We start from the raw sequence: 18,342 nt of genomic DNA, 5'->3' as shown, positions 1-18,342 counted from the left end.
TCATGAAATAGTACGCCAAATAAAAACGAAAACTCGTGGTATTGACATGCAAAAATGGACTTTGGCGTGTATATGCTATGCATGTGTTTGGCTTGCATATAATACCTAGTTTTCGCGTGCATATATGAAATTTGTTGGCATGTATAGGATACGCCGTTTTCGCGTATATGATACGCATCTACCCCACATCCCTAAACCTACCCATCGCGTAGCATATACACGCCAAAGTCCATTTTTGCACATCAACACATTTTTATTCTTCATATCCAATAATTCTATATCATTTTTCATATCAAATACGATCGGGTTATTTTTTTTTAGTGTTCATCTGCAATACGTCTATAGCATGTTTCCTATCAGATGTCAAATAGACGTTTAGAAAATGTCTTTAAGATGTTTATGATTTAGAATGTATATAAAAATAACATAATACAGACGTCTATCCGATGTTTGTTCCCAGCAGATATTTTCCAGATGAAGCGATCTTTAACAGACGTACGTGTGCTATCTGGGATGCAAACTCAAGTCAAGACATCTTCTTTACATATTTCTGATGTCAAGCAATAAGAATAGAAAATGAAACATTGAATAGTGATTTAATAATGGCCGTTTTCTTTTTTTTAAATATATATTATATACTGTTACTGATAATTAATAACAGCATGATAAGATAAGACCCCTTTATTGTCCCTTTAGTTATGGAGTGTACAATCATCAGCCTTTTATCATGGCATCAGTGATGGTGGCATCTTCTTCCAGGTCCTCTGTGATTTTCTTGCCAACCAGTTTGAAGATGTTCTCTGGTCTCACACCATGCGGTTCGGCCACTTTTACTGTCAGCATGTCAAGAGTTAATATCTCACCCTTCTGCAATGGTTTCCGGGCCACTACCGACTTACCCAACTGTAAGAAAGGACATAAACTGCGATTTAAACACATTTGATCACTTTAAAAGACTGCTATTGCTATATCTGTCAGAATGAGGGTTGTTTCCAACCTTGCTGTGACAGGAAGCCTCACAGGGCAGCATCTGTTTGATTGGCGAGCCCATTGCCATCTCAACCATCCTGATGGCTCTCACCAGCTCCGCCAGCTCAGCCGGCTCCAGTGATGCTGCGTGGTCACTGCCTTTCCAAGTCTTATCCAGGGTCACATGACGCTCCAGGACCTTTGCCCCGAGTGCCACAGCAGCCACAGACACATGGATGCCCGTCTCATGTCCAGAGTATCCGATGGGAATGTCCGGAAACTCCTTCTGGAACTTCTGCAATAGGAAATAGAAAGATTCCAAACTACTCATTAATTATGTATAATTCTTGCTATGTAAGGATTGAGTGGGTGCTTTTAGTCATAGTTTTTGATGAAAATATCCTTTAAATTTAGTCAATATCTCATGTTAGTTAATATTACTGACTAAAATTACATTTAACTTTAGTTTATCAAAATAACATTTTAAATTAGAATTGCAAATCAACCAACTATTTGATATAGGTTTAGCATATCAAATAAAAAAAAAAAAAAACAATGAACAATAACATTTTTTTTTAATAAAATTTATTAATTAATTATATTAAATTAATACATATTATTTATTAATAAAACATTTTTTTTTAAACATCTATAAAGTTTTTTATAAAATTTTAATATTAGTTATTCCAATTTTGTTGTACTTGTACTAAACTATGTTTACATATTTTTATTTTATTTCAGTTTATTTTATTTAATTTTTGTTTTTGTTGTTTTAGGTTTCGTTTTAGTTAAATAAATGAAACAAAATATTTAAACAGTGTATACACTCATTTAGCTTATCAAAATACCAGTGTTATTTTAGTGTAATTGATACACTATTATAGTTGTTAACTCTTTGAGTTTTTGTAGTTTTATTATATTTTATTATATTTTCTGTTTTCATTTCAGTTTTAGTTATGGGTTTAGACATTTTGTTTGTTTTTATATCTATATAGTTTTTAAGTTTTTAAATGTGGCAAAAACAACGTGAAAATCTTGTGGTAAAAAAGCCTGATGACTTAAAACAAACCAATAACTAATTTTTGCAAAAGAAATATTCAAGCATTTTATATATTAAATTAGTCAAAAAATAGCAAAATGAAAAATGTAATTAATAGTCTTCTTGCACATCAATTACTCGTCAAGCACTATTTTTCTCGTCATCAAAAAAAAGTCTTTGTTATGTAACATTTTCATCAGTCATGTAGTAGTTGACAAGATTAAAGTGGCTTGTCTTACAGGGATCAGACTGAGGTTGGCGTGCTCTAACGGCAGTGGATAAGCGCTGGTGCACTGCAAGAAAGTGAAATTGGGATTGTGCTTCTTAACGGTTTGGTAAACACAGTGCATGGTCTCCATCGACTGCATTCCACTAGATATCACCATGGGACGACCTACAAAAAACATGCCAAAAATGTTAGCTTCAAGACATGCCTGCTTCTGGGAGAAAGTTAAATCAATGTTTTAGTTGGTTTTGACTTTATATGCAGTCACCTGCCGAAACTAACATCAAGAATGAAAATCCAGAAAATCCGCACCAGGATTTCTAGGTTTCATTCTCTCAGCTCTCTGGCCAATCAGCACTATGAAATTTTGCTGGTACTCTAGAATAACTGACTTCAAATGCACATGAGAAGCTACTGATATTCAGTTCTCTGTTTTGCTTGTACTTTTCTCATTCTCACACTTTGGATAGCCTCTTGTGACCGTGAGCAGGGGTGCCATTTAATTCGTCTGAGGAACAACAACTTCTGAAAACATCTACTGATTTTTCATTTCAAATGGCTGTCAACTTCAGTCAGTTTTACCTTTTTTGGCGGTTTTCTCCAGGTAAGGGATGTTGTTGGTGTCTGCTGAGGCAACTTTGAAAAACGGCACAATTGATTTCATGAAGAAATTCTATGGCCATCTGACAGAGGCAGGGAGAGGAAAAGTTAAGAGATGCATTTGAGTCTACTTGGTTTTGGAGGGACATTTGCATATTTTCTTACGATAAATTATAAATGTTCTGCATTTGTTCACCTCATCCATCCCTGATGCTGTAAAGAAGATGCCAATGTCATTGGCGTACTGCTGCAGTTCTCTGTACTGCTGGTGACTGAACTCCAGATGATGTTTATGAGCCCCGTAGGTCGGCCCCCAGGCGTGAGGGGACGTGTAGGGACGCTCCAGAGCGTGTTTGGTGAATCTGTGTTCGATCTCACTCTTTTGAAACTTGGCACAATCAGCTCCACAGTCCTGCGTGGAGACAAAAGGAGAAGTAGAGGTGGATTTTGGTTGACAATATTCATGATTTCTCAATGAAAAACAAATTTCACCATTATGGTGTACAGAAAAAGAGAACGTATGGTCACCCTATTCACCATACACTTCAAAATAAAGGTTCTTCACTAGCAAAGGTTCTTCACTAGCATAGGATTGTTCATTTCAACAAAAGGTTCTTTAAAGTAAAAAAGTTTCTTTAAATTTAAAAAAAGAGATCACCAAGAATGGTCCATAGAGGCTTGGCTGTGAAACCCCACTTTTGGGGTTCTTTGGGAAACCAAAAATGGCACTTCTATGGCTACACTGAAAAAAAAAACCCTCCTGGAACCTTTATTTTTAAGTGTGTATAAGAAACAGTAGAGCTTCTAAAATCTAAAAGTTAATTTGATGTGATGATGTGTGACTGTCACGGGCTCAGATCATGTTTAAGAAAATGTAGCCTAGGAAGAAACAAGATATTGAAATATATTTATATAACAATGGAGCATGAAACAAATGTAAATACAGGATCTTTTTCTTTTTTTATTTTATAAATACAGCAGTACTTTACCTTGGCCATTCGGATCATTTTTTTGGCGATTTCTATGTCTCCTTGATGGTTCTGTCCAATCTCAGCGATGATAAAACAGGGGTTGGAGCCCCCGATTTTTCTTCCAGGACAAAGTTCAAACTCAGCAGACATTTTATAGACTTATTGTTTAACTGATGTATGATTGAGAGGATGGAGATGTGATCACTAGCGTGCTGACATCAAGCAAAGGGGCCGCAATGAAGGACACGCTATAATTTAAAGAGATACAAGTGCTCCACCCCAACCACCTCCAACCCCTACCCACACACTACATCGCACATTCTTTAAGAGCAGGTTGTTGAACCAGAATAACAAGCTGAAGAAATACACAACTACTTCAGTTGAATTTTGAAAAACATACGTATACGTATACATAACATACATACGTGTAAAGCTATTCAATATTAAAAACCAAAACTATGTAGCAAAACCAGACCAGACAACTTACAGGGCGTTGTGCACACAGATAACTTCATGGAGAAAAAAGGTGCACAAAGAGCAACCAAATACATTACATTAAAAACCTTTTCGTGAGAAGTTGCAGTTATGAAAATTATTCTTCGAAGCTGTAAATAAAACAATGATTATTGAAGTAGCCTATATTTTACAAGAAAATGCTATGTTAGTCTTTCTACTTTCTAAATTTTTATTCATGCTTAATTCAATGTGTCACTTGTAATTATTTGTGAAATTTACTAGCAATTTCCGAGTGACAATTAGTAACTTTTTTATAACAGCACAATAATAATAATAATAATAAATTGTACTAGCCTTTTGTGGTATGTTACATACATCATTCATGGTATGTTACAAACGTATGTTTTACAAGAAAATAAAATACTTTGAGTCTGTCAACATTTTACACTTAGTTCAGCGTGTTACTTGCCGTTTCTTTGTAATTCACTTCATTTCTGAGTAATTTTGTGAAATTATTTTCAGTGTACTTCTTGACCCCTGCTTGTGCAGTAAAACTGCTATGCATAAAAAGTGTCAAACTCTAAAAAACACTGGGTCTATTTTTCAACTGTCTTGTGCAATGAATCTTTTCACATCTAAACACTTGAGTAATGAATGATGACAGAGCAAGCCTGTGTCATGAGGATATGAAAATAGTTTTCGAAGTTGAAAAAGAAACGATTACTGAAGTATGTTTTACTTAAAAATTCATGTTTAATTTAATGTTACTTTATTTGTGAAATTTACTAGCAATTTCTGACTGAAAATGATTTCTACAGTAGATGTTTTCAGTGTATGTGTGAATAGATCGCGCTCCTCGCTGCAGGCAGTTTCAAAGTTCACTGTCTTCTCCACTTCATTTCATTTCTTTGAATTTTTTACACACAAATTCCTGTCATACATATAAGCAAAATGGTATCGGCACACAGAGAACCGCCGCTTCCTTTTTAAAAGAACTTTGTATTTCACTGTGAAGTTAACTTGCGATTTCTGAGTGAAAAATTTGTGAAATTGTTATCAGTGTACTTTACTGCTAGTGCAGTAAAACTAACATGTACAAAAAGTGTCAAACTCTTAAAAACACTGGGTTGGCGGGTCTCTATATAATCTTTAAAAAAAAAAAAAAAGCAGGTCATCTGTCATAGCAGGTGCCATCATTAGTTAGGGGAATGTGCCTCTACCTGTTCTCTTACAAAAGTTAAGTTATTGGACAAATCAGCACTCTTACTGTGATGAAGTGTACAGAATTTTAAAAATGCTTAAAAATTCCATGTAAAGTTTTTTTGTAACAATGCAGAGACCTCAACTTGACCTCCATTATTTTGTTTATCTGCTGTTGTATGCAGGAGGCAATGCATGGTCCAAAAAGACACAAAAGGCGCTACAACCAAAACAGAAACAAACACTGAGATCAAACTACCTCATCCTCCACTAAATTCAGCCATCATATGGAAATATAATATTTTGTAATTATTATGTAAATCTGATTCATTTTCAAATTGTTTGTTGTAAATAAACATCTCAGGAAAATAGTTTTCATACATGTGCTCGGTAGTGGACACCAGGACATACATCATGCTATATAATAAGAGAATTCCTTATGAAAATTTTACCAAGTTATTATACTCCGATTATTACCCTTCGTTTTTCTATACATGTTACCCCAAGAACACATCAATATGCAAATTTTGATACAATGTATTGGTTCACTGTGTAGAATGGGAATACCAATTATTGGCCATTTTACACACATATTACATAAAGTTAAATAATATATCAAATTGTTTGTTTTGTGTGTTTGTTTTGTGTAATCAACAGAAAATTATATTGTTTAAAAAAGATTTCTATTTTTCTATTTTTGAAAAAGTATCACAGGTATATCATAACATAAAAAATAAAACAATAAAAGGTTATAAAATAACTATTAATCAGAACAACAGACACTAAAAACTATAATAAAACAACATAAATAGAGTATATTTTTAAGTTGATTTTAAATGATTTTAAAATCAATTTCAAAGTATCATGTGACACTGAATACTGTAGTAATGACTGATAAATTCAGCTTTGCATCACAGAAATAGACTATATTTAAAAAATGTAGTAAAATAAAAAAAACATTATTTTAAATTGTAATAATATTAATAATATTTAATTAGCTATAACTGCTGCAGTGCAGTGTCAGCTGTATTTGATCAAATAAATGCAGACCTGATGAAACTAAGAGACTTATAAAAACATTAATAGCAACTTTTTGACCAGTACTGTTTAAATAAAAAATACACATTTTAAAATGAAAGGTTGTAAAAAATAAAAAAAAGTTAGGAATCATATTTGCTTCAAGTTCTCTTTATTGGGGGTGAGGGGCCTCCAAAATGAATTTTACCTAGAGCTACTAATTGTCTAGAAACCGCCATGCAGGCGAGGGCAGGAGCGTGTTTTAATTCTTGTTTAATTTCAAAGAGAACAACTTGTTCAGTGACTCTGACATGACTCTTCATGGTTGCCCTGTAATTCAGAGGTATTTTGGGGCATAATCTTTCCACCCACAGGTGACAGAAGTTAAATACGCCTTGAGCGGATATCACTTGAACCAGAAAAACAACAACTGATTTCGTGGAGGTGGGTTTTTACGTTGAACTTTGTTTTGACTAACTATGGTGACTATCAGCATACAAGTCGAACAATGCTTCCATGTCTGTCATGAGGTGTATTATCATCAGTACAACATATTAAAATGTCATCCACATACAGAATATAGTTGATTATCTGTCCCCATTTGACTAAAATTGCTTTGCAAGTCAAGTCAAGTCTGCTTTATTGTCAATTCTTCCACATGTACAGCACATAACATAAACAGAGAATTTAAATTGTGTTACTCTCAGACCCCTGGTGCATACAGATAACACTAACAAGTAGAGCCTAAAAATACAGATAGATGCAGATTAAATATAAAATACACTATACACAAATAAGGGCATGTAAAAAATATAATAAAAATTTAAAAAAATAAAGTCAAATAAAGCAGCACAAGGCACCATGGTAAGATATAGTGCAAACCAGTGAAGTAAAAACAAACAGAGCATTATAAAAGATTGTAGTGCAAAAGAGCTTATTCAGTCTGATTAAAGTGACAAAGAGGTAGTTGAATGAGGTCAGTTATATGCTGAATGAGGTAGGGAGCAAAGCCAATGGTGCTGCACAATGTGTGTGGTGGCAGTTCACAGTTTGTTAGTGTAGGGGTGGGGATTTGAAGGACCTGGGGATGTGGGAGCTGGGGGTTGGGGGGGGTCAAAAGAGAGGATGGAGTTCAGAGTTTCAGTGGTGTCTGGGGGGCAAAAGAGGGGAGGGGGAAAGCAAGGTCGGGAGGGATTTCAGCTTCCTGACAAGCCTGTAAATTAAGCTGTCCTTCAGTCTGCTGATGGGCAGTCCCTGATGGCCAGCAGACTGAAAGAAGCAGTGTGATGGGTGGGTGGGATCACCTGCAATGCAGAGGGCTTTGCGAGTGAGTAAAATGTCTGCTCTGTGATGTGCACCACCAAGGAACTTGGTGGCTGCTCACTCTCTCCACAGTCGCACCGTTGATGGTCCAGAGGACCATGCTGAGTGTGCACTCTCTCCTGAAGTCAACAATCAATCTCCTTCATCTTCTCCACATTCAGAGAGAGATTGTTGGTCACTACCTTGCCCCACCCGGACCAGGCGGCTCACCTCGCTCCGGTAGTTTGTCTCAGCTCTGTTGCTAATGATACCCCACCACAGTCGTGTCATCCGCAACTTACTAACAGAGGTTGGCATTGTGGTGACGGTGTGCAGTCATGGGTCAGGGGCGCAGAGTGAAGATGAGGGGGCTCAGTGCACATCTTGGGGGGGGCCCCAGTGTGATGGTGCGGATGTGTTGGCTGCTGACCCATACATAAGAGAATTTCTTATGAAAATTTTGCCAAGTTATTATACTCCAATTATTACCCTTCTTTTTTCTTTATATGTTACCCCAAGAACACATCAATATGCAAATTTGATACAATGTATTGGTTCACTGTGTAGAATGGGAATACCAATTATTGGCCATTTTACACACATATTACATAAAGTTAAATAATATATCAAATTGTTTGTTTTGTGTGTTTGTTTTGTGTAATCAACAGAAAATTAAACTATTAAAAAAAAAAACCTATACTAACATTTATGAAAAAAATATCACATTTATCACAGACTATAAAATATCACAGTATCACAGGTTATAAAATAACTATTAATCAGCACAACAGTTTCTAACATTGATAATAAATCAGTATATTAGACATAATGATTTTAAATGATTTTAAATGATTTTAATCAATTTAAAGTATCATGTGACACTGAATACTGTAGTAATGACTGATAAATTCAGCTTTGCATCACAGAAATAGACTATATTTAAAAAATGTAGTAAAATAAAAAAAACATTATTTTAAATTGTAATAATATTACTGTTTTATATTACAATATTACACTATTACTGTTTTTTTTCTGTATTTGATCAAATAAATGCAGACCTGATGAAACTAAGAGACTTATAAAAACATTAATAGCAACTTTTTGACCAGTACTGTTTAAATAAAAAATACACATTTTAAAATGAAAGGTTTGTAAAAAATAAAAAAAAAGTTAGGAATCATATTTGCTTCAAGTTCTCTTTATTGGGGGTGAGGGGCCTCCAAAATGAATTTTACCTAGAGCTACTAATTGTCTAGAAACCGCCATGCAGGCGAGGGCAGGAGCGTGTTTTAATTCATGTTTAATTTCAAAGAGAACAACTTGTTCAGTGACTCTGACATGACTCTTCAGGGTTGCCTGTAATTCAGAGGTATTTTGGGCATAATCTTTCCACCCACAGGTGACAGAAGTTAAATACGCCTTGAGCGGATATCACTTGAACCAGAAAAACAACTGATTTTGCACGTTGAACTTTGTTTTGACTAACTATGTGACTATCAGCATACAAGTCGAACAATGCTTCCATGTCTGTCATGAGTGTATTATCATGAGTACAACAGATTAAAATGTCATCCACATACAGAATATAGTTGATTATCTGTCCCATTTGACTAAAATTGCTTTTCAAGTCAAGTCAAGTCTGCTTTATTGTCAATTCTTCCACATGTACAGCACATACATACAGAGAATTGAAATTGTGTTACTCTCAGACCCCTGGTGCATACAGATAACACTAACAGTAGAGCCTAAAAATACAGATAGATGCAGATTAAATATAAAATACACTATACAACAAATAAGGGCATGTAAAAAATATAATAAAAAATTTAAAAAATAAAGTCAAATAAAGCAGCACAAGGCACATGGTAGATAGAGTGCAAACCAGTGAAGTAAACAAACAGAGCAGATAAAAGATTGTAGTGCAAAAGAGCTTATTCAGTCTGATTAAAGTGACAAAGAGGTAGTTGAATGAGGTCAGTTATATGCTGAATGAGGTAGGGAGCAAACCAATGCTGCACAATGTGTGTGGTGCAGGTCACAGTTTGTTAGTGAGGGGGGGAGTGGAAGGACCTGGGGATGTGGGAGCTGGGGGGGGGGGGTCAAAAGAGAGGAGGGAGTTCAGAGTTCAGTGGTGTCTGGGGCAAAAGAGGGGAGGGGAAGCAAGGTCGGGAGGGAGTTCAGCTTCCTGACAGCCTGATAAATTAAGCTGTCCTTCAGTCTGCTGATGGCAGTCCCTGATGGCAGCAGACTGAAGAAGCTGTGTGATGGGTGGGTGGGATCACCTGCAATGCAGAGGGCTTTGTGAGTGAGTAAATGTCCTCTGTGATGTGCACACCAAGGAACTTGGTGCTGCTCACTCTCTCCACAGTCGCACCGTTGATGGTCAGAGGACCATGCTGAGTGTGCACTCTCCTGAAGTCAACAACAATCTCCTTCATCTTCTCCACATTCAGAGATAGATTGTTGTCACTGCACCACCCGGCCAGGCAGCTCACCTCGCTCCTGTAGTTTGTCTCATCTCTGTTGCTAATGAGACCCACCACAGTCGTGTCATCCGCAAACTTAATAAAGAGGTTGGCATTGTGTGACGGTGTGCAGTCATGGGTCAGCAGAGTGAAGATGAGGGGGCTCAGTGCACATCTTTGGGGGGCCCCAGTGTGATGGTGCTGGATGTGTTGCTGCTGACCCATACTGCCTGAGGTCTTTCAGTCAGAAAGTCCAACAGCCAGTTGCACAGTGAAGTGTTGAGTCCTAGCCGGACTCCCAGGTTGGAGTTGTGTGACTAGCCATTCAAAGTGCTTCATGAGAATAGGAGTAAGTGCAACTGGACGGTAGTCATTGGCTACGTTTACATGCACAATTTTTGGTTCAATCGGACTGAATTCATTCTGATTGATGAATCTGCGCACACTGCTCAAATAGTGAAAGTGAACGTGATATATAGATAATATAGAGTTTCTCACTGTTTGCACATAATAACCACTCTCCTACACAGTTTCTTTATTCATTTTTACAGCAGAATTAATATTTACCCATTTATGGATAAATGTAGCCTACATATAAACCACTGTGCTGTGCTGCTCGTTTATCACGAAAAAAAAAAGCCCCTCCCCACACCCAAAACGGGTTGCCTGTGGATGAGAATCCAAAAACAAGGTTGTCCTGCTCCACGTCACAGTTGCTGAGTGAAAGGAGAGTTTTATAATGACAGGACACGCATTCATACAACACTTAATTCAAAAGGAAGAGCCGCTCGTTCCATGCGTCATACGTCATTACGTTATTTCTGCGTCATTGCACATGCGAAGTCCTTTCAGTTTTGTGGTTCAATCTGATCGAGTGTTTACGTGCACTCTCAATCGTATTAAAAGAGGAATAAACCACCCCCTTCAATCTGATCGAAATTTCATTCCGATCGAGCTCAATCGGATCAATTAAGGTGTTTATATGAACGTTTTTCAGTCCGATAAAGCTGTCAGTCCGATTACAAACGGATTATTTGCTTGCATGTAAACGTAGCTACTGAAGCAGGATGGAGACGGCTTCTTCGGGACTGGAATGATGGTGGTAGCTTTGAAGCATGTGGGGACAACAGCCTGACTAAGAGATGTTGAAAATGTCTATGAAGACATCAGTGCATTCCACTGCACAGTCTCTCAGTACACGCCCAGGAATGTTGTCAGGGCCTGGAGTTTTTCATGCATTGATCCTGCTGAGGGATCTCCTCCCACTGTCCGTGGTCAGCGTCAACACCTGGTCGCCCGGAGGAGGTGGAGTCTACTGTGCAGTGGTGCTGTTTTGCTCCTCAAAGCAAGCGAAGAAGGCGTTCAGCTCATTCAGCAGGGAGATGGTGTTGTCACAGGTCCGCGGTGGGGGCTTGTAGTCCGTAATGGTCTGTATCCCCTGCCACAGGCTCAGAGTGTCTCTGCTGTCACTGAATCGATGGGCTATCCTCCTGGAGTACTGTCTCTTAGCCTCTCTGATGCCACGGGATAGGTTGGCCCTAGCTGTCCTCAGGCCCACCTCATCTCCAGCTCTGAAGGCAGCGTTCCTAGCCTTCAGGAGTCTGTAGACCTCCCCTGTCATCCACAGCTTCTGGTTGGCCCAGACAGTGATGGTCTTTGTGACTGTTACATCATCAATACACTTGGTGATGTAGGAAGTGACAGTCTCCGAGTACTCTTGGAGGTCTGTGGTGTTATTGTATGTGGCAGCCTGCTTAAACATATTCCAGTCAGTAGTGTCAAAACAGTCTTGAAGAGCCTATGACGACCCTTCCGGCCACACTTGAATTTGTTTGTGAACTGGATTGGCAATTTTAACGAGCGGTCTGTATGCAGGTATTAGCATGAGAGTGATGTGGTCTGAGGCACCAAGGTGGGGGGAGGGCCTTGTAAGCTCCTCTCTGGGTGGTGTAAACAAAGTCCAGAGTGTTGTTACCTCCTGTTGGAAAGTTAATGTGTTGGTGTATTTTTGGAAACACACTCTTTATGTCTGCATGGTTGAAATCTCCAGCTATGATGAGAAAAGCATCAGGGTGGGCTGTCTGCTGCTCACTGATGTGTTGGTACAGTTCATTTAGTGTCTCACTCCTGTTGTTGGAGCTGGGAGGGATGTATACAGCAATGGTACAGCAAATAGCTGGCTTGTGTGGACTAGCCATTAGCCTAGCCCGGATACCTCCGCACTTACCCCTCTTCTGCTTCCTCTCCCGCCGCTTGTGGCACCTCCGCTGTGGGCGAGATGCAGAAGTTGGGGTCAGTGATGGTGTAGGCCTCCGGAGCAGACCGAGATCCCGCAGCTCTTCTGCGTGCTTGGAGTTTAACTCTAAAAATGTGGTTCTGGCGACATCGAGCAGAAACTCATGACTGTATGTGTGCTTAAAGACAGGTAGACGCGATGAAGACGTACAAAAACACTGCCACTCACAAGACAAAAAAACACGAAAACACCGTTATGATGGGAAAGAGAGAAGCCGCTGCATGTGGATGCGCCACCATCTTGGATAGTAAATCCAAGAATATCTTTAAACTATTATGAAGCCCTTGAGTCAATCTGTTCCATGTGTGTTTTTGCTATTTCATGTGAAAGCAAACCAATACTTACATGCTTTATGAAGGGGCAGGGACCAAAATCCACTGGATGTGTCTAGTATAGAAAAAAATTGTAGCATCAGCTGGTACACAGGAGAAAACAGTAGAAGGGTCAGCCACTAAAAGTGTCATTTTATCAACATACTTGTTTACGTCTCTGTAATCATTTATCAGCCTCCATTTACTATATGGTGCCTTTAATGCCGGGACACACCAAGTCAACTTCACAGAATTAAGTCATCTCACGTGGGCTGCGTCTGAACCAAAAAGCTGAACACACTGCAAAGACTACAGCCATCTGCAAACTAACATGTGCGTTCTGCGCTGGCATGTAAGGAATTAACTCTCTATATCAGCCAGTATCAATAATCTATATTCACCATTCAAAATGAGAAACCGAAAATAGACAATAAAAAACATACACACATAATCAATTAAACGTAAAAATCAGAACTTGTTTACCATTTTGAATATCAGTGTGTCTTTCTTATCTGACACACATATTTGAGGTCTTAGTCTTCAGTAAAGAGCTGATGCATTGAATCAGGTATGTTTGAATAGGGAGACATCTAAAATGTGCAGTGTTAGGGGGTTCTCCAGGACCAAGATTGGGAACCACTGGCTTAAACTATAGTTTCAGTGTCACGTGGCCTTATCCATGAACAGATAAACTAGGGCTTTCATGATGGCAATTTTTTTTTAATTAATTTTTTAATCATAGTAGAGGGTAAAGTCAGTCTGTCACAAATTAACAATATTTTACAGTGAAAATCAGTCTAGTGCAGTGGTTCCCAACCTTTTTCAACTCGCGGCCCACACAACCAAACACATATGTTTGCGCGGCCCACTGCAAAAAAATTAACTGACCCCGTTATTGTTGGGTTAATAACTTAGCACTCAGAAGCTAGATTGTTAACTGTATTTATTAAATGAACTAGGGCTGTGCGATATGGACAAAAAAAACCTAAAGCGATTTCTTTGATCAATTTTGCGATTTCGATTTTAATCACAATTTTGACACACAGATATGACTTACAGTCATAAATGCATTCAGGATGAATTTGAAACATATTTCCAAAAGAAAACCAATTAGAGCTTTATCAAAAAGTTGTAACTTCTCTAGAACAGACATAAGTAAAAATAATCACTAAAGTAAAGGTGTAACAAACTTTCTAGACTTATGGCAAAAAAATATAAATAAATAAATCCTGTGTGCAGGGACTTTTTTTCTTTTTTGCCATACATTGTTCATAGAGCTCATTAATTGTAGCGGTGCCTCAGGTGTTGAAATAGATTTGTTATACATTATACAGGTTCACACGTAGGCCTTCTCCGTTTGCAGTGCATATACAGTACGTGTATGAGGTGCAGAAGCAGCAGCGAGAGCGCATTAATCTAACGCGAAAGCACAATCTGTCCGCACGCACGCACGTTGCTTTTGCTCTGTCACAAAAACAGACGCGCTTGCTCAGATACACGCTGCTCTCGCCCGGAGAAAGTGCGCGCACTTAAAACGTGTCTCCTCTGCTCAAACTGCGTCCTGTGCAGTCACAACTCTCTCTATGCTCATGTGCTAGATATTAATTCTTTTCGCACGTTTTTATTTCTAGCCTTTTACCGCGTGCAGTGTGAACACTCTGATCCGTTAACATGGGCTCGGAAAAAAGGCGCATCACATCTGTTCTCGCGCTAGGCGCGTTGCATTCTGATTAGATCGGATGGCATCCTGCGGGAGGTCAGGGCCGCGGAAAATCGTGATATAAAGCGATTTAGAAATCGCGCACGCTCAAATCGTGATTTTATGACAATTTCTATCGCACAGCCCTAGAATGAACTGGCAATGAACAAAAAATAACTCGGGCTTATTTAATTATATATATATATGAAATGATGTTATTATGTTATGACTTTTTTACATTTTTACATATATTAACAATATTATTAATTATTTTATATAGTAATTGGCGGCCCACCTTCAATACCATCGCGACCCACTAGGGGGCCGCGGCCCACAGGTTGAAAACCACTGGTCTAGTGAATAAACATCTTTTAGACAAATTTGACTTTTACAGTTCGTAGATCAAACTTTGAAGGTCAACATTACAAAGTCGACATATGGCTTCATCGTATTTTATGGGGTCAACTTGCTCCAATATTTGTGATACAACTCAGAAACTAACTAATCATCAATCATTAAACACAACTGAACTATACATCATAAACCCTCGTAGTTCTCAATATAGTCAATAGTCAATCTTCAAAACCTTGCACTGGGGTGCACAGAAACAAACAATCGCACTCGGTGCGATTTTGCAAAAAGTGGAACAAACAAACGTACGCTTTCAAACGAACACTGGAGCGGTTTGTTTGTGGTGAGAACCGTGATCCGACGTCAAACAGACCCAACTGTAAAAAGTACTGCACATTTTTGGGCTAAACCAGCCGCCATAGTCAGCTCTGCTGTGCATTATGGGATGAGGACAAGTGTTTGTTGACAGTTTGCACTTTAGCAACATAGCCCCATGGCAGCTTGCGGACAAGCTTGGGAGTTGTGAGGAGGTGCGGAGCCTCATAGAAATTTGGTCTGCACTGTATAAAGGTCCAAGATCATGTCATTTTTAAATTTCATTTCAAGGCATTTCATCAGCTGAACAATCAGTATTTTGTTGAACTAGGGTGACCAAACGTGCCATTTTCCCAGGACATGTCCTGGCCAGGATTTCTATATTGCCTAAAATATCCACGTTTTGGTTTTGTTTGCGCTGCGCAGACCAATTGTCTTATGACAAAGTACCATGAGAGCTCTAGAGCGCAGACAGCTTCTTGTGCTTTTGAATTGCTCTCACAGTACTTTGATGTCATACACCAATCGGTATACTCAGTGCTGCTTCAAGTCGAACACTAATATGTACACGTATTTGCATCATATCTACAACTTCTCCCTGTAGATCCCACATTCTCACGCACCACGATTGGTCGATTATGTACAATGTCTGCATGTTAATGGTCAAACGATTATTACCTTCATTAAGTATGAAAACAGGAAACCAAAGCCAAAACGTAGATATTTTAGGCAATATAGAAATCCTGGCCAGGACGTGTCCTGGGAGAATGGCACGTTTGGTCACCCTAGTTGAACTATAGTACATTCCATTGAACGCACTGTATTTCAGTCCATCACAGCCTCATTTTCATTCCTGTCAAAAATTAAATATGCTACTCTGATTAAGGTCTAGTGAGGTTTAAATTTGAAATATGAAATCCCCAATATTTAAGGTATTTTTAGCTGAATTTGATTGTTTTATAGGAAGTACTCTGAAGTGTGCAACAAATTAACTAAAGTGTTGTGACAAAGTGACATGACATACAGCCAAGTATGGTGACCCATACTCAGAATTCGTGCTCTGCATTTAACCCATCCAAAGTGCACACACACAGCAGTGAACACACAAACACCATGAACACACACCCGGAGGAGTGGGCAGCCATTTATGCTGCAGCACCCGGGGAGCAGTTGGGGGTTCGGTTCCTTGCTCAAGGGCACCTCAGTCGTGGTATTGCCGGTCCAAGACTCGAACCCACAACCTTAGGGTTAGGAGTCAAACTCTCTAACAATTAAGCCACAACTTCACTTTGTCAGTGTTGTCAATCACCCAGCAATGCAATGCGGCATGAATAATTATGCAGATTACGAATGTGTATATATATATATATATGTATATAAGTATATATGTATATATATATATATATATATATATATATATATATATATATATATATTACCTGCATAACTGATGCATTTAAGATACGTTAGGATTATTCAATTCAATTTGATGAAATTACATTAAAATTTAAAATAAAATTAAAATTTACAAATAAATTAAAAAAATAATCTATAATTTCAAAAATATATTTTTTAATATACTTGTAATTATTTGTGAAATGTACTAGGAATTTCTGACTGAAAATCATTTCTACAGCAATTGTTTTCAGTGTAGGTGTGTAAAGGTCATGTCAAATCCTCTATGATTATACAAATTTCACATCACCATATAAACAAAAACACCTCTCATTAAAAAAAAAAAATAACAGACACACAAACACAAAAAAAAAAAAAAAAACACACACACACACACACACACACACACACACACACACACACACACACACACACACACACACACACACACACACACACACACACACACACACACACACACACACACACAAAAGCGGTTTGAATATGCATGACATATAATACTGTAAAATACTTCTCATATAATGTAAAGCACACAAGCAGTGACAGGTGACTGAACAAGCCAGTTCCATTTACAGCAATTAAAACAAATATAAAAGATGTTTGAGCTTCACTAGACTGATGTGCACACCCTTGTCTCCCAACAATAAAATACTGTTCATTTGTGGTAAGATCGCCTACTATGAAATGCTGCCTGAGTACAGTGTTGATATCGACGTGGACATCGACTGGCCTGTCGCTGAGCAGAGAGTTCTGAGGTGAGCTGTTTAGACAAACTCTGTGGCCAGACAAAAAGCATCAATGAAGATAGAAATGCTGCCTTTTTCTGCAGGTTTGAAACGAGCTGAAATGCAGTAGATACAAAGCTTAAATTAGGTTTAGGATTTTTTTATTAATCATATTGACATGACATTCTCACCCATGAAGGCCACTTCATTCCAACACAGATTCTTCTCCTTCATTAGCAGCTCCATCTCAAACCCATTCTGCTGCTCTCCAAACTGGAGTCTACAGCCAGTCAACTGGGCAACCTTCTCCAGGAGACCCTTGGACAGCGGCTCATTCATGTTGGATATGAGGCACACCTAAACACAGAACAATCTAATTAAAATGAACCCTGTTTACTTTAATACATGTTCCTGCTCTTAATGGAATAGTTAAACCAGAAATTCAAATTAGCTGAAAATATACACACCCTCAGGCCAGCCGAGATGTAGATGAGTTTGTTTCTTAATGGGGAAAAGATTTGGAGAAATTCAGCATTACATCACTTGTTCACCAATGGATCCACAGCAGTGAATGGGTGCCGTCAGAATGAGAGTCCAAATTTCTTACAAACACGCAGCTTTTCACTTCACAAGACTTTAACTGATGGACTGGAGTGGTGTGGATTACTTGTGGATTATTGTGATGTTTTTATCAGCTGTTTGGAGTCTCATTCTGATGGCACCCATTCACTGCAGAGGATCCATTGGTGAGCAAGTGATGGAATGCTACATTTCTTCAAATCTGTTCCTATGATAAACAAACTCATCTACATCTTGGATGGCCTGAGGGTGAGCACATTTTCAGCAGTTTTTTGTTTTTAGGTCGTTAGTGAAATTGAAAAAGGTTATAGGTGTTGCTAGACAGGCTACCATATCACATTATTTGTACCAGCGCACACAACTGTACCTCTATATTCTCTCTCTGCAGCATCTGTATGCCTGCCA

General features: G+C 38.3%; 1 protein-coding gene and 1 pseudogene across 5 annotated transcripts in view; both read right to left on the bottom strand.

Moving 5' to 3' along the window:
- Positions 1-18,342, bottom strand: part of LOC109057318 (plexin-B2-like) — a 344,361-nt gene that overhangs the window by 222,981 nt on the left and 103,038 nt on the right. The window lies entirely within an intron of this gene.
- On the bottom strand, positions 413-4,050 carry LOC122142495 (annotated as a pseudogene).

Source organism: Cyprinus carpio, chromosome B25 (genome assembly GCF_018340385.1).
Source record: "Cyprinus carpio isolate SPL01 chromosome B25, ASM1834038v1, whole genome shotgun sequence".
In the NCBI taxonomy this organism is placed as follows: domain Eukaryota; kingdom Metazoa; phylum Chordata; class Actinopteri; order Cypriniformes; family Cyprinidae; genus Cyprinus; species Cyprinus carpio.
Note: the sequence above shows the minus strand (reverse complement) of the source record. Positions and strands in the feature narration are given on the sequence as shown.